At 43.7% G+C, this 27,860-nt stretch overlaps 1 pseudogene; it reads right to left on the minus strand.

Moving 5' to 3' along the window:
* LOC103247506 (centromere protein I-like) lies at positions 1–27,642 on the minus strand (annotated as a pseudogene).
* Positions 27,643–27,860: the final 218 nt, after the last annotated feature.

Below are 27,860 nucleotides of genomic sequence, written 5' to 3' on the forward strand. Positions count from 1 at the left end.
CTAGGAGCTGTGAGGACTGGCCGCTGCCATTTCTTCCTCCTCTTGGAAGCCAGCTGCCATGTTGTAGGGAGTCCGGCTATGCTGCTGAAGATACCACACGGAGGCCGTGTCAGGAAAGTTGACATGCAGCCACCTGAGTGAAGGCTCTATGGCCCTCCCGCCTGGCTGGAGGGAAAACAGCCACATGGGAAGTCACAAGAGAGACCGGGAGAACGGCCCAGCCATGTAATCCCAGCTGCCCCAACTCCTGACCCACAGATGCAGCAAAAATAGTAACTCACTGCTTTAAGCCCCTAAGTTGTGGGGTAGTTGTTATGAAGTAATTAACAATGCTGAATGAGTACGTCTGCCTTTTAAAAATCTGAGGTAGTTTAATAAGTACTTATAAAAGTTCATTTAATTGTAAGAAAATACCAACTAACAAAAACAATTTAAAATGTTATTTTTTTAAAACACAGACAAAAAACCAGAGTCAGTGTTGGCCAGGCACAGTGGTTCAAGCCTGTAATCCCGGCACTTTGGGAGGTCAAGGCAGGTGGATCAATTGAGGTCAGGAGTTCTCTACTAAAAATACAAAAATTAGACTGGCATGGTGGCGGGCACCTGTAATCTCAGATACTTGGGAGGCTGAGGCAGGACAATCACTTGAACCCAGGAGGCAGAGGGTGCAGTGAACTGAGGTCTCACCACTGCCCTCCAGCCTGGGCAACAGAGCAAGACTCCGTCTCAAAAAAAAAAAAAAAGTCAAGAGTGAAGGTCTCCCTGTGTTGCCCAGGTTGGTCTTGAACTCATAGGCTCAAGCAATCCACCAGTCTTGGTCTCCTGAAGTTCCGGGATTACAGGAGTCAACCACTGTGCCTGGCCAAAAATCGTTAAATTTTTAAATTAAAAAATACCCCAAAATAGGCCAGGCACAGTGGCTCACACCTGTAATCCCAGCACTTGGGGAGGTTGAAGACGGTGGGTTCTTTGAGGCCAAAACCCCATCTCTGCTAAAAATACAAAAATTAGCCAGGTGTGGTGGTGCTGCAGGCCTGTAATCCCACCCACTCAGGAGGCTGAGGCAGGAGAATCACTTGAACCTGGGAGACAGAGGTTGCAGTAAACTGAGATCACACCACTGAACTCTAGCCTGAGAAACAGAGCAACTCTGTCTCAATTTAAACAAAAGTTCCCTCAAATAATTGCAAATTATATATCTAATAAGAGACTTATATCCAAATCCGTAAAGAACTATTACAACCCAACAATGAAAAGAGTAACAACCCAATTTAAAAATGGACAAAGGATCTGAATAGACACACTTCCAAGAAAAAATACAAATGGCCAAAAAGCACATGAAAAGATGCTCAACATCATTAGTCACTAGTCAAATACAAACCAAAGCAATGAGACACCGATTTAATGGCTACAGGTAAACGGTAACAAGTACTGGAGAGGATGAAGGGAAACTGGAACCTCATTTAAGCTGGTGAGAATTTAAAATAGTGCAGTTGCTTTGGGAAACATGTAGCAATTCCTCAATGACCCGGCAACACTACCCCAGGTATATACCCAAAAGAAGTGAAAACACAGCCCCCACAAACACTTACACGTCAACTATTATTCTGCTTACTCATAATAAGCAAAAAGTAGAGACAATCCATATAGCCACCAACTAATGAATGGCTACAATAAATGTGATATACACATCCATACATGGAATCTTTGACAATAAAAAGGAGTAAAGTACATACCAAACATGCTTCACGGACCTTGAACCTTGAAAATATTATGTTAAGTGAAATAAGCCAGCTGTAAAATAAAAACATGTACTGTACAATTGTATTTACATGGAAGATTCAGAATAGGAAAATCCATGGCAGTGAAAAGTGTAAGTGGTGGCTGAGAGTTGAAGGAAAGGGGAGTGTGTGACTGCTAACAGCTATAAAGTTCCTTTAAAACATGCAGACTGGGCCAGATGCAGTGGCTCTCACCTGTAATCCCAGCACTTTGGGAGGCCAAGGCAGTCAGATCACCTGAGGTCAGGAGTTTGAAACTAGTCTGCCCAACATGGTAAAACCCCATCTCTACTAAAAATATAAAATTTAGCCAAGCATGGTGGTATGTGTCTGTAATCTCGGCTAACCAGGAGGCTGAGGCAGAAGAAATGCTTGAACTTTGGAGGCAGAAGCTGCAGTGAGCCAAGATGGCGCCACTGCACTCCAGCCTGGGAAAGAGAGCAAGACTTAAGTCTCAAAAAAAAAAAATATATATACACATATATATGCTGACTGGTCATGGTGGCTCACATTTGTAATCTCAGTACTTTGGGAGGCAAGAGGATAGATCAAACCTGGTAACATAGTGGGACTCTGTATCTACAAAAAAAAAAAAATAATAAATTAGCCCGGTGTGGGGGTACATGGTGGTAGACCCAGGCCTGGGATCATGCCACTGCACTCCAGCCTGGGTTACAGGGACACTGTCACAAAAAAAAAAAAAAAAAAAAAAAAAGCTGCATACTTAGGCTGTGTGGCTCACACCTGTGACCCCAGCACTTTGGGATGCCTAGGAAAAAGGACTGCCATGAGGCCAGCAGTTTGAGAACAGCCTGGGCAACACAGTGAAGCTGCACCTCTATTTATTTATTTATTAATGAATATTCCAAAATTAGATTTTGATGACAGCTGCAGAACCATGTGAATATCCTAAAGACCACCGACATGTAAACCTTGAAGTGTGAATTACATAACACTCTTTAAAAAAAGCTTATCACACGCATGCACAGACAGAGCCCACTCCACCCACCTCAGCCCCTGTGCTCTTGCAGTTCTATCTTGCACACACACGGGCACACAACTGCTTGTATGTTTCATTCATTTCTGGTAAAACGGTTCTGTTCCAGGGAGCACACACAGATGAAGGGAGGTGGTCACATCAGGCCCTCAGTGTGGTGCTGGCCCAGGGAGAGAGCCTATGTGGTAGAAACCCTTATCCTCTACTCTACCCAGGATGAATTCTTCTAGGGAACTTAGCAAAAGAGGACAAGGATGCTTCTGGCTCATGCCTCAGGGCACTGTGGGGCTTCGGTAAGGACCCCTCGGAGGGGCTGAGAACAAACAAGATTCTTGCTCACGACACTGATCCCTTCCACAGGAGCAGCTGGGGGTCTAAGTGAGCTCTCTGTAGGATTCACAGGGGCTCACCACAGACAGAAAGTGCTGGCTGTGAGGTCTGGGGCCAGAGGCTGGGCCTGCATCCCGAGCGTCCTCCCTGTACCATGGACAGACAGGAGCACCCAGAGTGCTGCAGGCAAAGCCAGCTGTGCCTGTGATCAATGAGCAACCACCCCACTCCGACTCCCGGTGATCGATCAATGTGCAACGACCCCACCCCGACTTCCTGTGATCAATCAACGAGCAACCACCCCACCCACACTCCCTAGGACCCCCACAGAGGAGTTCCAGAGTCTGTGACACTCTCCCTTCCAAGCCTCTCTGGCAGAGGGGCTCCACCCGCCAAGGTCTTACCCGGGGCTTGGCCTTCAGGAACATGGCTCTCCGTATCGTTGCTGGATTTACTGTGCACCATGCCAGCTTTCCTCATGGCATTCTCGCTGAAACACAAGAGGAGGAGAGAGGTTTGGTTACACCAGCGAGTCCAATGCTGTGGGGCCCTGGCCAACAGGTCCTGCAGAGCAGTTGCACCTGGTAACAAGGTGCTGTCCTCAGCACACCAGCCTGGCTGAGGTCCAAAAGAGGCATGAAGAAAGGGGCACTCAACAAAGAGCAATGACAGGCCGCTGAGCCAGGGAGAAAGTGAGCAGGACGATGAGACAGAAGGGACTGGAAAGGTGGTCGCCATGGAGTGGGGGGGCATTCTTGGGGGGCTAGCCCCTAAGAATGGCTCACAACCCATTCATGATGAAGGAGGTATGCATTAGACTAGGGCGGCAGCTGGCCTCTAGTTCCCAGTTTCTGCTCTCTTGAGTGGCCTGGGTCCCCACCAACTCTGCCACCATGGTAGGACCCAGATTTCTCCTCTGTAAAATAAAGGGGCCACATGAAGTCATCACTCAGTCCCTCCCAAAGCAAGGGTTTGACCCTGTGTGGGACAATGCAGGTCCCTTATGTGGGATCAGAGAGAAGCCCCAACTTCAACACCTTCTAGCTGGGGACAAGAGGAGAAAGACCACAGAAATGTGAAACGTTATCTTTAATAACATTTGCCAGCAATTCTGTACTAAGAGATGGAATCCTATGAAAGGTTTTTCATCACACTTCTGCTCCGCAGAGACGAAGAGCCATGTGCGTCAGTTAAGCTGGAGCCAGCTTGAATGCAGCCCACATTGCCCCTGACATTCACACAGGACAAGACAGGAACAGGCGTGCATCTGTTAGGAAGGCCTGGCCTGTGGCTCCCAGGGACTGGCTGCCCTGGTCTGCTCATGGCCTGCCTTCCCAGGAGGAGAGGTCTCTTCCCTGCCTGGTCTCCGTGCAACAGCTTTGAGGTGGTGGGATGACCAGGTTGAAGAAACGTACTTGGTGAGCTGAAGGCAAGGCGGCACCAGACACCAGTGGATTTACTGGTGGACAAGCCCTGTCCTCTCCTGGGTAACACCACAGATGACATGCACACTGTGGGCACCAACTGTCAGCAACACTGGGCTTACTGATAAAGAAACAAGCAAGTGTGCCAGGGCTCGGGGGCCTTGTCTCTGAGTGAACTGAATAGGCCCAGTCCAGCTGGCGCTAGAAATAATTCTGATCACTCCAAACAGCAACCAGCCAAACCCAGGAAACAGGAGGACTGTGCACACCGGGCTGCAGCAACACGGCTGTGATTCCTAAAGACATCACAGAAAGGAGACTCAATGCTGAGACGCGCACACATCTGTCTTCATGTGAAAAAAAAACAAAGCGACACTGTCCTATCCTTGCTCAATTCAAAAAGCACGCTTGCAGCTCCTACCTCCCTGGGTGCTTTCTGAAGCCTCAACTGAGGCAACGAGGCAGCAAGAGGTTCCTGCTCACCAGGCATCCATGGGTGAAACAAAAATAAGGGGAAAGGTCACTAGGGCCACAAAGATGAGAGTTATCAGTTCACAGGAGGATGAGAACCAGCTCACAGGTACAGGGTCAGAGTCGTGGCGAAGCCAGGCAGGGTGGGCTGGAAGGAACCTGTGCATATGGTCTGGGGCTGGCAAGGGGCAGGCTCTCCATACCCAGAGGCTGAGAAGGGAGCTGCTAGGCCCCAGGAGTCACTGAGCACTTCTGATAGAAGTGGCTGCACAGGCCTGTTTTCTGAAGGATGCCTCACCTGTGCCCCTCCCCCTCAAAAGCATACCTGTCTTTCTTCCCACCTTCCTTTTCTCTCATTTTTTTGAGACAAGGTCTCCCTCTGTCACAGGTACAGCACAATGGCACAAACAGCTCACTGCAGCTGTGAACTCCTGGGCTCAAGTATCCTCCCACTTCAGCCTCCCAAATAGTTGGGACTACAGGCATGCACCACCACGCCTGGCTAAGTTTTTTAGTTTATACTTTTTATTATTATTATTATTTTGGTAGAGACAGGGTCTTGTTTTGTTTTCCAGGCTGGTCTTGAACTCCTGGCCTTCAGTGATCCTCCCAACTTGGCCTCCCAAACCACTGGGACCAATAGCAAGACCCAGGGGAGAGCAGCAGAAACAGCAGCAAAGCCGGACAATATAAAGGTTGGCTGTGTGAGGAGTGGGGAGGCTATGGGGCACGTGTGGCCAGGAGTCAGAGAGGGAGAGGAGTGTAGAGGAGTCTGAGGGTGACATCTAGTTACACAGATTGGTTCTATGACCTACAGCAGCGATCACGGGAGGCAAAGCCAGGCCTGATACAAAAGCAGTCTTTTCAAGCTGCTACTGGCTATTTTTGAGAGTGTCCGCACACTAGCAGGCCCCAGACAGACAGTCTTGGTGCAGCAGAGACGCCTGGCACAGTCACAGAGACAAGATCCAGAAACACGACTTAGTGCAATAGCTTTGGGGTGGTGGAATGACCGGGTTGAAGAAACGTACGCTGAAGACAAGCTGGCACCAGACACCAGGGGATGTGCTGGTGGACGAGCCCTGTCCTGTCCTGGGTAACGTCATAGATGACGTGGACACTGGGCACTAACTACCAGCAACTCAGAGCCTGAGGAGCATGGAACAAACTGGAGGCTGGAAACAGGCATGTCTTGACAGGCCAACGCCAGGAAAACCCAGCTTATGTCGGTGTCCAGTCCCGGCTGAACTTCAGCGGGTTGGAGTGGGGCTGAGAAGCAATAGGTGATCATCCTGCAAGGCTGGGGCTCTGAACAGCAGCACTGTGCCATGTCACTCCCACGTCCTCTATGCAGCATCCACCCAAGGAGGCCCTTGCAGGTTTGGTGGCTGGTAAACAGACACCCTGCGCCATTTTCAATTCTGTGAATCATATTTTTGAAAATGTCTTTGCTCTTGTTTCTACTCTGAAGATCGTGTGCCACAAAACAGACACAGTGAAAAAAAAGCACCCAGATGCCCTGCAGCGAAACCCCCACACTTCCCCGTGGATGCTGCCCTCTCCTCTCCAGCCAGCCCAGCGCTTTTCAGAGGCATCCCTTGCCCGGACACTGACTCCACCAGGGCACTCATTTCACATTCCTGCTGAGGTCCACTCCCCTCCGCTTCCTTCTTCAGACCTAACATGCCTGCTGCAGGGGCCCACTTTCAGAACAGCACCAACTGCTCCCAAAGCCCCCTTCTGATCTCCCTGAGCTGGGCTCTGCTGCCAACCCCAGAATGCCTTCCTGAACAGCCAGACCCAACTGGCCACTCCTCAGCCTCGGTCTTGTGAAGACAAATTCCTTTGATTCACTGTCATGAAATGAAGGAAAACGATTGTACGAGGAGACAGCTCCAAACATGGAGCAAGGAGTATAGCTTCAGACAAAGAACAGAGAACCAACCTGTCATGGTGAGCTTTGCCTCCACCCAAGCAAGCCTGGAAAATGAGGGCCTGCCCAGCCACGGGCGGGCAGCGAGCAGACTGGTGTAAGCTCAATAGCTGTCCTGCCATAGTCCCGTCCAACATAAGCAACAGGCTCGAAAACAATAGGGGCCTATGAGGCAGCCACCAAGGAACCCCAGGATGCCTGGGTAGTGCTCACACCAGCTGAGGAAGGGGGGCTGGGGGGTCACTCCCTGCTTGCCACCAACCAGATCTCTGGACACAAAGACTGTCACCTGCTCAGAGCACACAACCCCTTGCCGTGACCTGGGCTCCCATGCTCTGCCTAGGGCCATGCTCTAGCTGGCTGCCATGGGTATGTCTGTGCAGCTAGTCAGGGTTCAACTGGTATCTGATTTAAAGCGAAGCCTCTCCAGGGACCTTACTGTCCAGAACTGTCCCCAGAACATGGTACGTCTCAAAGGCACTCCTGACCCTTTATGAGCAGCCTGCAGGGACACACTAAGAAAAGCTGTTGGTATTTTCATCACCCAGCACCAAGTGCCTATACCAGAAATCTGTGAACCCCCTTTACTTTCTGCCACCTCCAATTCCCCAAGTTCACATCTCTGCCACAACTGCCACTGAATCTGTGGCAATTCCTCCCACTGGGCCTCTGTCTCCAGTTCCCATTCCTACCCCTGCACTCTTACCAGCACCCCAAGTCACAGGACTGCCAGTGAGCATGGGAAGCAACCTGGGCCATATCCCTGCCTGCCTCGAGGTCCTTGATCCTCACTTCTCACCAGGAGGGCAGGCAGCCTGTCCTGGACCCCACCAAGGCTGCTCCTATGCCTGCCCGCACACTGTCGCCAGGACCCTGGGGACGGTGACCTGCTGCCTCGCACATAGCCTGACCATCCCATCAGGACTGCGAGGCCCTCCCACCCTGCTCCCACCCAGGCACCCCTGCTGTCTGCTGCATAGAAACCCTGTAGCCACCTCACCCATGTCTGTGGCACCTCCTGGAGAGATCACTGGTTCTTGTGGACCAGTCCCACTATACTCTCAACACCCTGTGAGTAGAGAAAACGGCTGTTCACCTTTGCGGGCAGCAGGCAAGCATCACTGCCACACAAAACTACTGGCTCTCCTTAGCACAAGGAGTGGAACCGCCGTGCATTTTGATGAGACATGACGTGCAGAATGGAGAATCAGCGTGGCAGCCATAGGAACAAACCAGGCCTAAAACAGGCGCATCCCGGCAGCGAAGACCGGGGTGCCCAGGGAAGGTGTGTGCTGGGGCAGGCAGCTGGGCCTGGCAGGAAGCAGAGAGGGTAAGAAGGGCCTGGACTCAAATTCCAAAGTGGCCACTCACCAACTCTGGGTCCTGGGAGAGGCACTCCCTCCCCCAAAGCATGGCCCCTTCATAAAGGAGGACTCTGAAGGACTGTGGCCAGGATGAAGTTTCACAGAGAGGACCAGGCAGTGAGGACAGAGCCAGTGTTGGCTGGGTCTACAGGGCTACTGTCCAGCAGGGGCTTGTGGTTCCTCACCTCCTTCCTATGCCCAAATTGGGAAACTCTATCAACAGAAGTCCAGTCTCAGTCTTTATAATCTGAATGAGACTAGGATGAACCAAAAACCTGGCAAACTGAGTATCCTTGGGAAGGAACACAGGCCATCAAATGCAAAGCCTGCTAAGGTCAGCGAGGCCTGAGGCAAGCTGCCCAGTCTGCCCTCACCCACTTGCCAGTGCCTCCCCGTCCTCCCTTTGCACACAGGGTGCGGACAGTGCCGACTTCACGTGGGGCTCTGAGGTTAATTATCAGTTAATATTATAAGGCACTGGACACACAGGAAGTGCGAGGGATGCATTAAAGAAATAAGTCAGGTAACAGCCTGCCGAACTGTGCAGTAGGACAGCGTCCCAAAACACCTCTGCCATGCACTGAGGTTACTGTCACCCCCTCCGCAGCAGATGATGGAGTGGTGAGCATGAGCAGCTTCCTCAGGCAGAGCCACCCTTCCACTGCAGCTCTGAGTCCCCTGCAGTGTACTGAGGCCAGCTCCACAGCCCGCAGGAAGGGCGTTCACACAAACGTGGAGGCGGCCTGAGCTGGCCTCCCCGCTCCCACTCCTGCTCCATGCTCTGACTCTTCCTTCCACAAACACCCTAGTTCCCACTGAGGATCCTCTCTCCTCTCAGTGAGGCCTCTCTCCGGCCCCACCCTCTTCACCACTGTACCCCCGCCACACTGCCAGGCCCCTTCCCTGGTCTAGCTGCTTTCCCTTTGCTGAATGAAGGCATGAATTCCCAGGACAGCCAACTCCTCCGTCGTGCTGCTGGTGTCCTAAAGAAGGGGAGCTGCTTTCCTCCCTGGGTCACAGACTCACCCTCCTGACCTCAGGGGGACAGGATGATACCTCCCAGCTATTTATGGGACAGATTTATGTTCTGCTTAAAGGAAACTTCTGTGGGTTTCTTCTAATTTTGAGAGGCACAACACCCACCGATCAAGTGAACTCTCATGGGGCAGAAGGAATTTTTGGCAGCTCCACTTTGCCCCACCCAAGAAGCCGCCTGGTAAATTGCTGCCTGTGTGTGCAGTCTGTTTGCCCACCTGGGACAGGAGTCCACAGCTTGTACGTGGGGCCCTTTACCCTGTGTGTTTACAAACCTAAATCATAGAGGACCAGAAGACAACAGAAGGAGAGCTATAGAGTCTCAGGATGAAAAATGTTTCCTAAGCATGTCACCAGAAACAGACACCATAAAGAAAGAAAGATTTTCCCATATTGAAATTTGGGCAGGGCGCAGAGGCTCACACCTGTAATCCCAGCCCTCTGGGAGGCCAAGGCAGGTGGATCTCTTGAGGTCAGGAGTTCGAGACCAGCCTGGACAACATAGGAAAACCCCATCTCTACTAAAAATACAAAAATTAGCCGTGCATGGAGTCTCGCTCTGTCGCCCAGGCTGGAGTGCAGTGGTGCGATCTTGACTCACTGCAACCTCCACCACCTGGGTTCAAGCGATTCTCCTTCCTCAGCCTCTTGAGAATCTGGGATTACAAGCGTGTGCCACCACACCGGGCTAATTTTTTTATTTTTAGTAGAGACGGAGTTTCACCATGTTTCCCAGGCTGGTCCCGAACACTTGACCTCAGTTGATTCACCCACCTCGGCCTCCCAAAATAATAGGATTACAGGCATGAGCCACTGCACCCAGGCTGGATTCTTTATGGAAATTGATAAGCTATTTCTAAAATTCACATGGAATTTCAAAGAACCAAGAATAGACAAAACAATCTTGAAAAAGAAGAATGTTTGAGAACTCACATTTTCTGATTTCAAAGCTTGCTACAAAGCTACACTAATCACGACAGCATTTACTGGCAAGAAAATAGACATATAGATCCATAAAATAGAACTCAGTCCATACATTTACAGCCCATTGATGTTAGACAAGGGTCAAAACATTTTAATGGGAAGGAGTAGCTTTTTCAACAAATGGTGTGGGTACATTTGTGTACTCACACACACAAATGAAGTTGTACACCTAAACCACAACATATGCAAGAGATAAAATTGATTTAAAAAACCCAAAAGTAAATTTAAAACTGTAAAATTCTCAGAGGAATAAATCTTTGTAACCTTGAGTTAGGCAGTGATTTCTTAAGCTCTACCAAAGCATAAGCAGTACGAAAAAAAAAGGTGAAATTTCATTTCATCAAAATTAAAAACCTTTGTAAATCAAGAGACACTAACAAAAAATTGATAATCCATAAAATTGGAAAAAAATTGCAAATTACTTGATAAAGGATTTGTATCTAGAATATAAAAACTATTACAACTGAATAATAAAATCACAAACTCATTTAAAAATATGCAAAGGGCCAGGCGTGGTTGCTTACACCTGTAATCCCAGCACTCTGGGAGGCCAACTCAGATAAGACTGTTTGAGTCCAGGATTTCCAGACCAGCCTGGGCAACATGGTGAAACCCTTTCTACAAAAAAATGAGCCAGGAGTGGTGGCATGTGCTTTTAGTCCCAGCTGTTCAGGAGGCTTCGGTGGGAGAATCAATTGAGCTCTGGAATTCGTGGCTGCAGTAAGCTGTGATTGTGCTACTGCCCTCCAGCCTGAGCTACAGAACGATCATCTCAAAATATATATATATATGGAGAGAGAGAGAGAAACATATATCAACATATATAGTATATTTAGTGTAGATACACACTAAAGAAATTTATAAAATCTTAAAAATGAGCAAAGAGTCTGAATAGGCATTTCTCCAAAGAAAATATATAAATGATCCATAAGTACATGAAAAGATGCTAAAAATCAACAGCTACCATGGAAATGCAAATCAATACCACAATGAAATACCACTTCACATCTCCAGGATGGCCAGCACCAAAAAAAAATAATAATAATAACAAAAAAATCAGATAACAAGTGTTAGGAAAGAGGCGGAGAGAATGGAACCATTACATACTGCTGATGGGAATACGAAATGGTGCTGCTACTTTGGAAAAGTCTGGAAGTTCTTCCAGTGGTTAAACAGAGTTACCATATGATTTAGCATTCCCACTCTTAAGTACATACACCCAAGAGAAATGAAAACTATGTCCACACAAAACCTTTTACAAGAAAACCAAAATTTCTATCAACTGGTAAATGAATAAAATGTCTTACCTATATAAGGGAATAGTATTTAGGAGTAAAAGTACTGATACATGCTGAGAGACAGATGAACACTGAAAACATTATGCTAAGTGAAAGAAGCCAGGCTGGGCACTGTGGCTCATGCCTGTAATCCCAGCAGTATGGGAGGCCAAGGTGGGTGGATTATCTGAGGTCAGGAGTTACAGAACAGCCTGGCCAACATGTTGAACAGCCTGGCCTGTTGGGGGTGAGGGGAAAGGGGAGGGAGGGCATTAGGACAAATACCTAATGCATATGGGGCTTAAAACGTAGATGACGGGTTGATAGGTGCAGCAAACCACCCCATGCCACATGCATAACCATGTAACAAACGTGCACCTTCTGCATATTTATCCCAAAACTTAAAAGTAAAATGAAAAAAAAATTAATAGAGGCTCAAAAACAGTCACTGATATAAAACATATTTTCTTTTTTTTTTTTTTTTTTTTTTGAGACGGAGTCTCGCTTTGTCGCCCAGGCTGGAGTGCAGTGGCCGGATCTCAGCTCACTGCAAGCTCCGCCTCCCGGGTTTACGCCATTCTCCTGCCTCAGCCTCCCGAGTAGCTGGGACTACAGGCGCCCGCCACCTCGCCCAGCTAGTTTTTTTTTTTTTTGTATATTTTTAGTAGAGACGGGGTTTCACTGGGTTAGCCAGGATGGTCTCGATCTCCTGACTTCGTGATCCGCCCGTCTTGGCCTCCCAAAGTGCTGGGATTAAAGACTTGAGCCACCGCGCCTGGCCAAAACGTATTTTCTTAATGGAAAGAAAATGATGCAGCAGAAAGCACAAAAGGGAAATCTAGAAATGTTTTTCTTGTCTGAGAACTATTAACAACTAATTAGTTTTTAAACATTTTAAACTCGACATAGTCCTACAAGTTACGCCAACAAGGTCTGCACTTAGCCAGGCATCATGACTCATGCCTGTAATCCCAGCAATTTGGGAGGCTGAGGTGGGTGGATCACCTGAGGTCAGGAGTTTGAGACCAGCCTGGCCAAAATGGTGAAACCCCGTCTCGATGAAAAAACACAAAAAATTAGCTGCGCGTGGTGGCAGGCACCTTTAATCCCAGCTACTCCAGAGATTGAGGCAGGAGAATCGCTTTAACCCGGGAGGCAGAGGGTGTAGTGAGCCGAGAAGGTGCTGTTGCACTCCAGGTTGACAAGAGCAAAACATTGTCTCAAAAAAAAAAAAAAAAAAAGAAGTTTACATTTATGGACTGACAAAAGTAATTTCAGTCCACAAGTTACAGAATTAGAGGAGACCAATGACTAATTTTTCCTGAAGACACAGCAATTAGAATGAACAATGCTGAGTGCAATAGCACCACTGCACAACACGCCCTTAACTACGATTTTTTTTTTATTCCGTAGCCACACCAGTGGAGGATTTAAAAACAACACAGTTATCATGGCCCCATATTGGAATCTCATGTCCAATAGCAAGTCCGATTTCCCGAGGCCCTGGCCAAAGACAAGTAGGAATATTTTTTGTATTACAGCTGGAAGATGAAGAGAAAATTATAATATACCATTTCATAAAATAGTAAAAAGGCTTTGTACCTGTGCATAATAAAACACCTCTGGTTCAGGATGTTGGCATCCAGGCTGAAGAGTGCAGAATGTAAGATCCCAGGAAGAGACAACACCACTAATGGAAGGTTATAATTTATATATATGTCACACACTTTTGAGAAGGAAAGATAACATCAGCATATAGACTATTCCCCAGAACTTCCCAACCAAGTTCACCCAAAGAATCATCAGTATAAGATAATAATGTAACGTTAGCTTTGGACATGCCTGACTCCTAAATAGGTAACTGTAGGCTTGCTTAACATAGACTTTACCAAGTATCAGTCATACTACAGAGGATAATTTCTAAAAGACCATTACTTAAATCTTTCATTTCCTCTAGCGAAAGGTCTTACAGTTAGGGGGACAGGGTAAAGGAAGGATTTCTTTCTCCTTAAGTCCCATAATACTTCTCTATCATATGAGTTAGCCGTCAACCTAGAAAACAAATGAGCATGTTTCTAAGCAAATGCGTAACACAAGACAACTAGGTATTAGTAGAGGAAGCTGGGAAAAGTGAGACTATTATGGATACTTCATGGATATTAAGTTGCTGCAAAAGTTAATTGCAGTTTTTGCCATTGAAAACAATAACAAAAACCACAGCTACTTTTGCATCAACCTATAGTTCTGTCCAGGTTATATACTGTAACACAATAAAAGGGTACGAGGTACCAAGAGAAGGCAGGCAGTTGAAAGGTAGACATGGAGATCTGAAGAAACAACAAGACATTTTTAGTTTCTGCCAGGAATTAGGAATGAAAGGAACAAAAAATAAGGCAAACAATAGATTTCTGTCTAGGACCAGTGTTAACACAGGGTAACGTTGCGGTGCCTGGACCTTTAAAAAAAAAATAAAAAAAGCATTTGTTTTTCCACGTGGTTTATGAAAGTCAATTGTTCTGGCAAGAAAATAATCATGAACTTCAAAATATGAGGTTATTTTAACGATGCTAATTAGATCACAGCGTACCTTAATATTTGTGCATAAAATTTAAATAATATGCGAATAAAGTGAATAGCCTTCACAAAAATCCCAATGGGGAAAATGTAACGTGTATTACCTTCTCACAGAAATCCAAAATAAAGTGCAGCAAGAAAGTTCTGTTGCTCTCCACGTGCACTGCAGTAGTGGACAGCCATCCTACATAGTGGAGCAGTTTAGACACAGAGTTCACGGATCCACCCGGTTGTCTCTCTGCAATAAGAAACCATAACATTCAGATACAGAGTAGCAAAAGTGTTCACAATTTCCAAGCTAAAGGTGAGTAATATAAAGGAAAAAGGTGGTGAAGGTTTTAAAACTATCAGTGCTCCAATGTATAATTTACTTTTTAAAAAATCAGTGATTAATCATAAACCTACACTTAGCCTTCCAGGGAACCATTAAGACGAATTCATAGAACATTCTCAACAAGCAGACTCTACTAGTAAATAACAGATAAAGTATTAAGCTCCAAGCAGTTATGAAAATTCTCAAGTGAGAGATATAAAAACCACTAGAAATATAGGTATTTCATTAACAGTTAAGGGGAGAAAAAGGTTCACATAAAAGTGACGTGAAAAATTCATGGCCAAACACAGTGGGTCACACCTGTAATTCCAGCACTTAGGGAGGCCAAGGCAGGCAGAGCTCTTAAATCAAGGAATTTGAGACCAGCCTGGGCAACATGGCAAAAGCTCTTTGCAAAAAATACAAAATTTAGCTGGGGTGGTGGCACATGCTTCTAGTTCCAGCTACTCAAGTGGCTGAGGTGCCCAGAGGCAAAGGTTGCAGTGAGTGAGACTCCACCACCACATGCTAACCTAAATGACAGAGCAAGACTGTTTAAAAAAAAAAAAAAAATTCAGGCCAGGTGCAGTGGCTTACGCCTGTAATCCCAGCACTCTGGGTGGCTGAGGAGGGCAGATCACTTGAGGTCAAGTTAAAGACCAGCGTAGCCAACATGGTGAAACCCCGTCTCTACTAAAAATAAAAAAATTAGCCAGGCGTGATGGTGGGTCCCTGTAATCCCAGCTACTCGGGAGGCTGAGGCAGGAGAATACCTTGAACCCAGGAGGTGGAGTTTGCAGTGAGCCAAGATCATGACACTGCACTCCAGCCTGGGCAATATAGCAAGACCCTGTTCAAAAAAAAAAAATCAGGATGAAATGTGAAAATGGACAAAATGATACAGTAAACTAGAAAACAATGACAACTAATTTATTCCAACCAAATCAAATGTGGTTTAAAGGAATAAACATTAAAATGACTTTAGGAATCGTTTCCTATACTGTAACACTGCAACACAGATGCACGGAAACCTACGCTACACAAATCAAAACTCAGTTTTGCCTGAATTCCTGAGCTTTATAAAATGCTGTTAAACATATTTTCACTTGAATTTGGTGTGGCACAGTGAGTCATGCCTGTAATCCCAGCACTTTGGGACGCTAAGCCAGGCAGATCACCTGAGGTTGGGAGTTTAAGACCAGCCTGGCCAACATGGTGAAACCCCACCTGTACTAAAAATACAAAAATTAGCCAGGTATGGTGGTGCAAGCCTGTAATCCCAGCTACTGGGGAGGCTGAGGCAGAAGAATCCCTTGAACCCAGGAGTTGGAGTTGGCAGTTAGCCAAGATCATACCAATGTTAAATGGATTAAGAAAAGATTTACAAATGTGAATTCACAGCTTTACTCTCTTATCTAAACAGTCAACAATGGTTATGCACAAGGAAAAGAACATGTATAATCTTAGAATTTCAAAGATGATGACAACTCTACTACTCCCCACCACCACGATAGTTCAGTGTCAGGACAATCAAGGAAGGATCAGGAGACCATTCAAACATGCAAGCATCTACACATAGCCAGTTGCCTATTTGCAAAACTAAGTGGTTTTTTTTTTTTTTGAGGCGGAGTCTCGCTCTGTCGCCCAGGCTGGAGTGCAGTGGCCGGATCTCAGCTCACTGCAAGCTCTGCCTCCCGGGTTCACGCCATTCTCCTGCCTCAGCCTCCCGAGTAGCTGGGACTACAGGCACCGCCACCGCGCCCGGCTAATTTTTGTATTTTTTAGTAGAGACGGGGTTTCACCGTGTGAGCCAGGATGGTCTCGATCTCCTGACCTCGTGATCCACCCGTCTCGGCCTCCCAAAGTGCTGGGATTACAGGCTTGAGCCACCGCGCTCGGCCAAAACTAAGTGTTTTTTGTTTGTTTGTTTTTTCCGAGATGGAGTCTTGCTTTTTCCGAGATGGAGTCTTGCTCTGTCGCCCAGGCTGGAGTACACAGGTGCGATCTCGAATCATTGCAACCTCTTTCTCTGGGGTCAACCAATTTTCATGCCTCAGGCTCCTGAGTAGCTGGGATTACAGGCGTGTGCCACCACATCCAACTACTTGTTGTATTTTTATTAGAGACAAGGTTTCACCATGTTGGCCAGGCTCATATGAAACTCCAGACCTCAAGTGATCTGCTGGTCTCAGTCTCCCAATGTGCTGGAATTACAGGCATAACCGTATCTTAACTATGATTTTTAGTAGCACTTGGCAACTGTGTCAAACAATTTGAAACAATGACGATTGCTCCAAACAGCCTATTTTGAAGTGTTTTTCCACATTACACTATTGACATTTTGGATCAAACAATTCACTGTTCAGGACTGGCTCTTACTAGTCACACAGCCCCTGAAGCACACTGAGCATCCCCACCTCCCACATACTAAATGACAGTCACAACCTCTTCCCGGTCACCATGACACCAGAAACGCCCCCTTCCTTCAAGAACCACTGCTGAGAAGTTTTCTATCCTTCTCTTCTTATGATATGTAACTACAATTTACTCCCTTTTTGACAGTGATATGGCATATGGTCATATGATAAAAATATGGCATTACACCTGTATTTACTCAGTTATTCAAAACTTGAGCTATACTATATAATACCAAATACTGTTATGACAAGCAAAATTATCCACATGTATGTCCATTTATTTAAGAATTTTAGAAAGCAGAATTCCTTTTTAAATTGTCTCCCTTATGACACTAATAAAAGGAAAGGTAATACAGAAACTGTAAGGCAACTATTTCAAGGGTACTGGAGACTTACACTGCAAGTTGGCCAAATATTGTAGATGCAAACATACTGTTTTGTTCAATCTTTTGCTCATCGCGGGAATAGAGAATGAATAAACATGGATCCAGGCACAGCAGCTCAAAGAGGGGAATGCAGTTTAGGGAGAACCACAAGTAAAAGAGAAGAATTTCAGGCTGGATGTGGTTGCTCATGCCTGTGATCCCAATACTTTGGGAGGCCAATGCAGGAGGATAGTTTGAGCCTAGGAGTTCAAGACCAAACCAGACAACACAGTGAGACCTTGTCTCTACAACAAATAAAAATTAGCCTGGCATGTTATATTGGTGCATGCTCTTGGTCACAGCTACTCGGGGGCTGAGGTGGATCACTTGAGCCTGGGTGGTCGAGGCTGCAGTGAGTTAAGACTGTGTCACTGGACTCCTGGGAGACAGAAAGACCCTGTCTCACACAAAAGCAGAGAGAGGTAATTTCAAAGGTACAGTTCTTGATGTAATTTAGGTAAAAGAGATTAAACATTTAAATGGAGTTTCTTTGAAATAGTGGTTCTCAAACTTCAGCATGCACCAGAATTATGGTAGTGTTTAATTACAGAGCCCCAACTCCAGAGTTTAATTCAGTAGGTCTAGGATGAGACCTAAGATTTGCATCTCTAACAAGTTTCCAGGTTATGCTGATGATCCAAGGACCGTATTTTGAGAAGCATAACTTTACAACATGTTTACTATCCACTAACGCTCCATTTCCTTCTAAAAGTGATCAGGTGTATCTGGAAACAATTTAATAATGAATATGAAGAATTAAAAACAATTTTCCAGGTCTAAGTAGCTTCTATTCTCTATTCTACCAAAGTAGGAAACCACTATAAGGGATAAGAACATACAGAAAAATGAGTCTGGGCTCATCTGTTAACCAAGCTAACCACTAGCTATTTACAACTGAAGCTAAGAGGAATTTGAACATTGGTTAGATATTTAAAGATACTAAGAACTATTGGCTGGGCACGGTGGCTCATGCCTGTAATCCCAGCACTTTGGGAGGCCAAGGCAGGTGCATAATTTGAGGTCACAAGTTCAAGACCAGCCCCGGCCAACATCGTGAAACCTTCTCTCTACTAAAAACACAAAAATTAGCTGGGTGTGGTGGCACATGCCTGTAGTCCCAGCTACTCGAAGGCTGAAAGAGGAGAATTATGTGAACCCAGGAGACGGAAGTTGCAGTGAACTTTCATCAACCCACTGCACTCTAGCCTGGGCAAGAGTGAGACTGTCTTAAAACAAAACAAAACAAAACAAAAAACTACTAATTTTTTAGGTGTCATAATGGTACCGTATTTTACAGCTGAAATGGGAGCTGAGTTTTGCTTTAAAATAATGGAAAGGAAAACTGAAAGGTATTATAGATGAAAAAAGGTTAACCAAAAGTTGCTAACTGTTGAAGATGGGTAATGGGCATAGAAGGGGAACACTGCAGTATTTTCTCTACTTTTGATTGTATTTGTAATTTTCTATAATATAGTTTTTCAAATACTGAAAAATTATGTGACTGATAATAGAATTTAGGAGAAGCAGCCAGGCACGGTGGCTCACACTGGTAATTCCAGCACTTTGGGAGGCCGAGGTGAGCAGATCACCTGAAGTCAGGAGCTTGAGACCAGTCTGGCAAAAATAGCAAAGCCCCATCTCTACTAAAAATACAAAAAACAAAACAAAACAAAGCAAAAAAAAAAAAAAAAAAACGTAGCTGGGTGTGGTGGCACATGCCTGTAATCCCAGCTACTTGGGAGGCTGAGGCAGGAGAATCATTTGAAGCTGGGAGGTGGAGGCTGCGGTAAGCCAACATTGCACCACTTCACTCCAGCCTGAGCAACACAGCGAGACTCAGTCTTACAAAAAAAAAAAAAAAAAGTGTAAGAGAAGGCAAAAATCTTTAGGTAGAAAGAGTCAAAACAATCTGATTATGCAGTTTCTTGAAATTTAGTCTTTTACTATGAAGGTAAAGCAACACATTTAACAAAAATTTAGGATTCTTATTTTAAACTCCAAAGTTAAGATAAATTAATGCGTATAACCAAAATACAGCATAGGAACATACTATCCAGCTACCTTACCCTCTATTTTTTTTTATCTTCTCATATCTCTGCTATCACTTGGAAGCTCATCCAGATTCACTGAGGAGCTTAGAACTCTGCATCATGTCCTGCCATCAACATCTCAGTTACACCAGTGTCCATGCAATGATCCCAACATTTCAGTTTCACAGTTTCTTGACTTGGAATCAAATAACCTTCACCTTCGCTCCACCTTAGTTACCCAGTACCACAGATACACACTAGATTCTGTCATAACCTGAACTGAACCACAACAAAATATATTATGTTGTTGTTGTAACTTCCTATTCCAGCTTTGTCGCAGACTCAACTCCAACTACAGTTACTCGTTTCTCAACATCAGAGATACTTAATGCCTTAATTCCTTTTTTGCAGTGATGCGACCTCGGGTCACTGCAACCTCCACCTCCCAGGTTCAAGTGATTCTCCTCCCTCAGCCTCCTAAGAAGCTGGAATTATAGGCACACATCACCACACCCAGCTAATTTTTGTATTTTTAGGAAAGATGAGGTTTCACTATGTTGGCCAGGCTGGTCTCAAACTCCTGACCTCAAGTGATCTACCCATCTCAGTCTTCCAAAGTGCTGCGATTTACAGGCATGAGCCACCACACCCAGTCGATACCTTAATTTTTAACGTCCTTTTTCAGGGTTATCAGCCTTCTCCTGGCCTTATTTTCCTATCTGGACTAGACCACACAGCTGATCACAACTCTTTTGTACTCCATTCAACCAGCAAAACCCAAACTGATTCAGTCTCATAAATTGTTTTCTCTTCTCCAGTACGTAAGTGGAAGAAAAACACACAACTGCAAAGATTCGCGCCATTCCACATTGATGATGGCCAACTTCTGCTGGGCCCTTAATGACACTCAATAATCCTTTTAACTTGTCTTTAACCAGCTTGTTCTTGCTGGCTGTCCTAAGCAGTTAACACCCTCCTGGAGTGTCCTACTTAGGTATTCTGTAAAACATGATTCTCATTTTGAGTAATTTAAAATTCTTAGGCACAAAGTACTTCAATGTCTTACCCTTTCTTCTAACTTTACAAATATATATCCACCTATCCATGCAGCCTCTCCCCAGTCATAGATGATAAACGGTGCCTCCAAATTCCTAATCACCCATTCAAGTGAATCTCATGACCTAGTTTTAACCCAATACCCTTCATTATTTCTTCTGGAGCCCTGTACCATCACTTATCCCCAATCTTTTCTCCATTTTCAACTTCTCCCTCTTCTCCACTGGCTCCTGTGACTCTATGTATAAACAAAATCACATTTCTCTCATTTTAGAGGCAAAAAACAAACAAAAAACCAACTTCCCCTGGTTCACAGTGCCCCTATAGTTCTTTTTCTACACTTTTTTTTGGTCAAACATTTTAAAACACATTCTATACTTACTGTCTTCACTTGACTTTTCACTTACTCCCCCACCCACCCAATCTGACCTCTACCTCCACACTCCACTGGAACTACTCACAAAGGAAGCCAAAACCTTTGTACTGTCAATTCTTAAAGAAAATTTTTGTCCTTATCTTTCTGGACTTTCCTAGGATACTTGGCAACATTATTCCTTCATTCATTTTTGACATCCTATATTCCATTTATTGCCTTGGAACTATTATTTTGGTTCTTTTTATGCACCTGGCAATTTCTTTTTAAGGTTTCTTCTGACGGTCCTCCTTCTTGGCCTGAGAATTAAATACTGTGTATTCCCCTGAGTTCTACACTTAGCCTACTGTCTGCTCTTTCCTTCCTTCCCTCCTCTCCCCACCCCTTTCACTCTCAAATATACACGTGTATCAAAGTGTATATGCATATTAGGTTGAACCTCAAATTGCCAATCCTTAACCATCTTTGACCTACCAAAAAATGGCAATTTTCTATGGTCCAGCCTAATGTTTAAACAGCTCTTTAGCATGGAAGAATAAGGGGAAAAAAAAAAAACACACACAAAACAAAGAATAACCCAATTAGAAGACTGAGAGAGAATCGCAAAAAAAATTCAAATTGACGTCTCTGAAAGCTTAAAAAAAAAGTTACAAAAAAATTACTTAGTTGTCCCTCTTTCAGAATAGGAGTAACCACTCTAAGAAAGTGGTTCTCAAACTCATTCAGGTAGAACTTCTGGAAGCCATATTGATCTTCTTGGTAATCACCCCGAAATACTAACATATATAAGGTTGGAACAATTTTATTAGCAGAAAACAACCATTATAATAAATACAGAACATGAACGCCATGGAGAGTTTTGTTTGCTTTGGTTACTACTGTATTCCCAGTGTCAAAAAGGGTAGGTGCTCAAAAAATATTTCTGAAATGAATAAATGTATCTACGAAAACATAAACCACAACAATCAAAATAAGTATTTCTTGGTTTGTTTTTATTAATATGCATTTGCCACTTGTTCATTCACTACGTCATTTGCTACAAGCGGAAACAGGTCAGGAAAACTATGCAACACAACCTTAAAAAAGGAACATTCTATGCATTAACTTTGAGTTGAGTGATGCAGCGCCTCAAAGCCCAGGTTGCAAGAAAATTCTGTTATAAAACCACTGCTGTAATGTCAGTTTGGAATTGTGCACCAGTAGCAATAGAATAACACATCCTGTTAAATCTAAGCAAGGCAAGTTTTTGTTACCCTCGAAATAAATGGTTGATGTAAAGAGCTGTGCTAGACCATCAGAAAGAAGCGGTTTCACCTCCAGGAATTAAAAAAAAAAAAGATTTCTCAAAATCAATTCAATTATAGTACACTGAATTAAATGACTCCAAATTTTCATGATACATACCAGAGAAGCTACAACAAATAATCCAGCTCACAAGCGGAAGGAACTGTGACTGACAACAGAGGCCATCCCAGAGAGAAAGGCTCTTATATAGAAATGCTTCACAGGAATAAAACCCCTCCTGTAACACAACTGAATAGTAAATCCTTACATGGAAAGCTTCAGTCACAAAATTATGCTCTAAATAATGAGTTTATTGTGGGCTACAGTTGCTTCGCTCTTAGACTAATTTTTTGGCATCAATATAATGAAAGTCTTAGGTTAGATGCCAGACTCCCTCAGAAAAAGGTAATATGATTAGTATTTACATGCAATACTATTTTTATCAATACAGCTCTCAAATACCATAAAGCTTCATCAATTGGAAAGAAGGTTAAAAGTTAACCATTTTTTAAAATGTATTACCTTGGGTACAGTACATGCAGTAATTTGAACAGTCAGTAAAATGTATACAATGTTACATAATAGGGCTAGAATGTCATTAGAGGCCACAGACCAAGTCCCAACTCTGAGCAGCTACTTCTTTAGAGGCTCAAATGTCTAGGTTGCTTGTATTTCCACCAGAGTGAGAATCTGAGACTTCTCATTTTCCTTTTGTCACCTAAGTCTTACATAGTGACATGCACCAGGACTCTTAAGACCTTCCTTTCATGACATGAATTCTCTGGACATTCTCATCCATATCATAGCTAAAACCACCACTTTTAACATGAGGGGTCCTAAATCTGTATCTCCAACCCAAATCTCATTCCTGAGTTTTAGATTCATTATTTTACTGGGTACTGGATATGACTGCTTTGATGTCCTACTGGCATCTCTTAAGTGAAACATCTTTCCTCCCCAGCCTGCTCCTCCTATATTCCTTTTCTCAGTGAAAGCCATCCATCTTCCCAAGTAGGAAACGTAAACATCAACCTAAATTGCTATCCTCACTACCATTGTCTGAACCCAGCTTCCAATTAAATGGTTTCACAACAAATTCTTAAAACTTGGGCTGGGTGTGGTGGCTCACGCCTGTAATCTCGGCACTTTGGGAGACCAAGGCAGAAGGAATGCTTAAGCCCAGGAGTTGGAGACCAGCCTGGGTAATATGGCAAAATCCCGTTTTTACAAAAAAATACAAAAAAAAAAAAAAAAAAAAACCCACAAAAAAACAACAGAAAAGACTAGCCAGGAGTGGTGGTGCACACCTGTAGTCCTAGCTACTAGACTGAGGGGGGAGGATCAATTGAGGCCATGACATCAAGGCTGCAGTAAGCCCTGATTGTGCCAGTGCACTCCTGGGAAACAAAGTGAGACCTTGTCTCATTAAAAAAAAATTCAAAGAATTACTCCACAAACATTTGTCAATTAAGCTGAACATTTATACTTGAAGAGTTAGACATGGTTTCTGCCTGCTGGGAGCTCATAACGAGTAGAAAAATGGATGCTAAAAGTGTCACGATAGAGGTAAGCACAGGCAGCTATGGAAGCACATAGAACAAGGAGCTAACCTACACTGGGCAATAACTGAAGGCTCCTTGATGGTGCTGATACCTAAGCTGCAGCTTAAAATACAACTCAGGGTTACCCAGACCAAAGAGTCCATTGGCTGGAATTTATTTGATGTTCAAAAAATGTTTGTTGATTATAAAAATGTAAGTAGTGACTTTATGAAATTTACATTACTAATTCAATTAACTGAATACATTTAATTATATCTTCAGTTTGTCCTCCTAAACTACAGGTTTTTCCCTTTTATTTGCATAATATAACATATTCTTTCTTTAAATCCAACAGTGTAAAGATAAAAGTCCAACTCAGCTTTCTTTATAAAGAGTTTCAAATTGAACAAATACTATTTACAAATGATGTCAGGTACTTAAAAAATGTTTTTGTTGTTGTTTTTGAGACAGGATCTCACTCTGTCACCCAGGCTGCAGTGCGGTGGCACAACTACAGGTCACTGCACCCTCGACCTCCTGAGCTCAAGTGATCCTCCTACGGCATCCTCCTGAGTAGCTGGGACAACAGATGTATGCCACCATGCCTGGCAAATTTTTGTATTCTTTGTAGACATGGGATTTTGCCATGTTGCCCAACCCGCTTCAGCCTCCAAACTGAAACTGCGGAGATTACAGGTGTGAGCTACCACACTCGGCCAAGAAAAAGACTGTCAATGGATATCTAAATAAATTTTAGTAAAGAGTGGTGGAGTGTGGAAGCAGCAAGTGAAATCTTACTTGTAAGAAGGACTCTGCCCTCATGAAGTATCCAGGAAGTTGGTAAATTCTTTTCCATGTTCATAATTATTCACCTTGTACCAAATACATTCTAGAGCAGGAACACTGAATATAAGCATCTAGTTGTACCACAATAAAAAAGTGTACAAAACAAAATTATCACCGAAGTTACAATTAAGTGACAAAGTGAAAAAGCCATTAGTCTTGTACATCCTAACTCACTCATAATGTAGATGAGAACAGATAGATGGACGTGACAGTGAGATGTTAATCAACAACTTGGTAATATAGGGAAAAGCTTATAGTGAAAAAACAAATGGAGAGAATTCACATATAATGAATAAGATAAACTTTATATCACATAGTCATCCAAGCAAGTATAAACACCTGAATTGAAAGTTTTAGAACACTCTAGACTTCAATTAGGGTAGGCTGGGTATAATGTAAGAAACATTGAAATTTAGTAAGTGGAAATCTAATAAACTGTATCATATTCCATTTAAAAGACTCAGAGTAGAAGAAGAATTGGCCTGGAACCAACCAAAAGCAACTTTAACCACCAGAAGAATCAGGAGTTGCTTATCCAGTAAAGAAACACTCAATTTGGTCAAAAGAAATGCTATCTTCCCACCGCCCCCCACCACTGGAGGAATGAAACGCCCAGGCTTTACTATGGCCTGGATGAAAGACTTCTCACTGCCGTTTCCTTTAACTCTATAATTAAGAAACCTTCTACTGACAAATCTAGCTCCCATATATGCAGATAGCAGAGAGGGGATATTCTAGTTGGCAGATATGAGCATTTTGCTTACCAGAAACAATTCATTTTATAATAAACTGATATTCTGGCTTATACATTAGTCTCCTCTGAGTTTCATTACCATTAATGGGATGACTCTGGGGGCCTTAACAGCAAGTTTCTGGACATACAAAGATGAAAACTCCTTGAATTGTGATAGTCATCAAAGTAGAGCCACCCAGTGAGTTTTGGTGGCCATCCAGTAGTGTTTCCTTAACATAATCCCTCTCCCTTCTTACTACCTTAAAATTACAACAGAAACATTCATGCTGTAAATATATGATTACCACAGACATAATTACAGCATACGAAGGCTCCTCTTGTCTAGAATTTGGCACACCTTTATAAAAGAAATCCATTTGTAAACTATCTTGTTCCATCCTCCCTCAATTCTTACCTTCTTGTAATGTTTGACTCAACCCATAAGAAGACCTCAGCAAGACTGACTCATCTATGACACAGTTAATATACTGAAGCAGCAGAGTTGTTCAGCACTGAGCCCATCTGAGAAGGCAGCTGCAGTAACAGAACCACCGATCAACATCTGAAAATAAAATATGTAACAAAAATAGGCTAGGCATGGTGGCTCATGTCTATCATAGCAACACTGCGGGAGGCTGAAGCAGGAGGATCACTTGAGGCCAGGAGTTTGAGACCAGCCTGGGCAACATATTTAAAATTTTTTTTTTTTTTTTTTTTTTTTGAGACAGAGTCTCACTCTGTCAACCAGGCTGGAGAACAGTGGCGGGATCTCGGCTCACTCCAACTTCTGCCTCCCAGGTTCAAGCAATTCTCATGCCTCAGCCTCCTGAATAGCTGGAAGTACAGGTGTGCACCACCATGCTCAATTTCTGTATTTTTTGGTAGAGATAGGATTTCACCATGTTGGCCAGGCTGGTGGTCGTGGTCTTGAACTCCTGACACCTCAAGTGATCTGCCCGCCTTGGCTTCCCAAAGTGTTGGGATTACCAGTGTAAGCCACTGAGGCTGGCCTGATATAATTTTTTTGAAAAATTAGCCAGGCGTGGTGATGCATATCTATAGTCCCAGGTACTTGGAAGGCTGAGGTGGAAGGATTACATAAGCCCAGGAGTTCAAGGCAGCAGTGAACCATGACTGTGTTACTGCCTGGGTGACAGAGTAAAACCCTGTCTCAAAAAAACAAAAACAAAGGCCATACAAGTTCAAACAGAAAATGCAAAGAAGCACATGGTCCAGTCACACACCTCTAGGCAATGGATATTCTGTAAAAGTTGGGGAAAGCTTTGAGGCTGTTCTAGTGGAAATGATCCACTTCTATTGAGACAATCAGAAAGACTCACCTCTTTTTTTCCATATTCTTTAGTGTAGCTACTGGAGCACTGGTATAACTGAGAGAGAATTCAATTTCTAAAGAAAGATAATAAAACAATCTATCAATGGACAAAACAGACTACAAAGCATAAATATAAAAGCAGCCGTTAATGTGTTTCAATTAAATGGGAATACGGTTCACACAGAATCCTGGGTAACTGACATGTATTTAAATATCTATAATCTCCTCTAAGATCTGAATGGTTATTATTTGGATTTAACAAAAGAAAGCCATGCAACTTGTTTGGGCTTTAGATACTTACTATTTTTAGAGGACAAACACTAGCTGGACCCAACATCAACTTCCGAGGTTCTGGAGAAAGTCCCTGGTTTCTTCACTTCATGGTAAGCGGAGCCATCTTCCATAGATTCTCTGAATTCTTAAAACAGATCTATAAATTTGGATATAAAGTACAACAGAGTAGGTACCCATAAATTGGAGTGACGTAAAGTCTAAAACTGCTCATTAATTGAATATATATTATGAATTCCTTTACATACAAATGCATTTATTTTTCTGATCAGTAATCTATTAAATGCACCAAATGGGATCAACATGAAGTGCCAATCCCTAAAAAAATCTTCCCCAAAGCAGTACCACAATACTAGACAGTAAAACAGTGGGCTGTAAGCATTTTAGTTGAAATCTGTAAGTTAACTTTAACAAAAATAACATGTTTCAGTCTCAATATGATTTCTCTCTCCTTAATCCCTTACCTTTTTCCTAACAGGCAAAGATACAGAAATCAGAGCAGAAGCAAAGAACCTATATAGCGACAACAAAGCCTGGAGATGAAGCTGCATTCCCTGAAATAAAATAAGTTTTAATTCTGTGGCTACTAAGAAACTGAGAAAACAAATACCAGTAAGAAGAAAGAAAGTATATTCAGACCATAATTTCACCATGAGATATAGCTATAGGAAGATGCTATCAAAAATCAAGGAAGGAGTAACCAGACATTTAAGTCAACCACCATGAAACAATCCTCTCCAAACTGTGATCTTCTCTCTTACTACCATTACTGACTTGACTTCTTTCTCGTATTTTCTCTCCTCTTCCCATACCTTAGGCTTAACAGTCATACTTACTAGCATTGCATAGCTTATTCTCACTGGCAGCATACTCAGGACTCAAAGTTTATTCATCCTTGATTTACGCATCAAGGAGATACGACCAAAAGAGAAGCTAATAACTGATTATTATAGTTCTTGGAAAAGTATCTAGGCAATTACAATTGGCATGCCATTATCAAGCAGCTTTGACATAACTAAAACAAATCTTAACAAAGCACTAATTTCAC

This window comes from Chlorocebus sabaeus, chromosome 16, assembly GCF_047675955.1.
Source record: "Chlorocebus sabaeus isolate Y175 chromosome 16, mChlSab1.0.hap1, whole genome shotgun sequence".
In the NCBI taxonomy this organism is placed as follows: domain Eukaryota; kingdom Metazoa; phylum Chordata; class Mammalia; order Primates; family Cercopithecidae; genus Chlorocebus; species Chlorocebus sabaeus.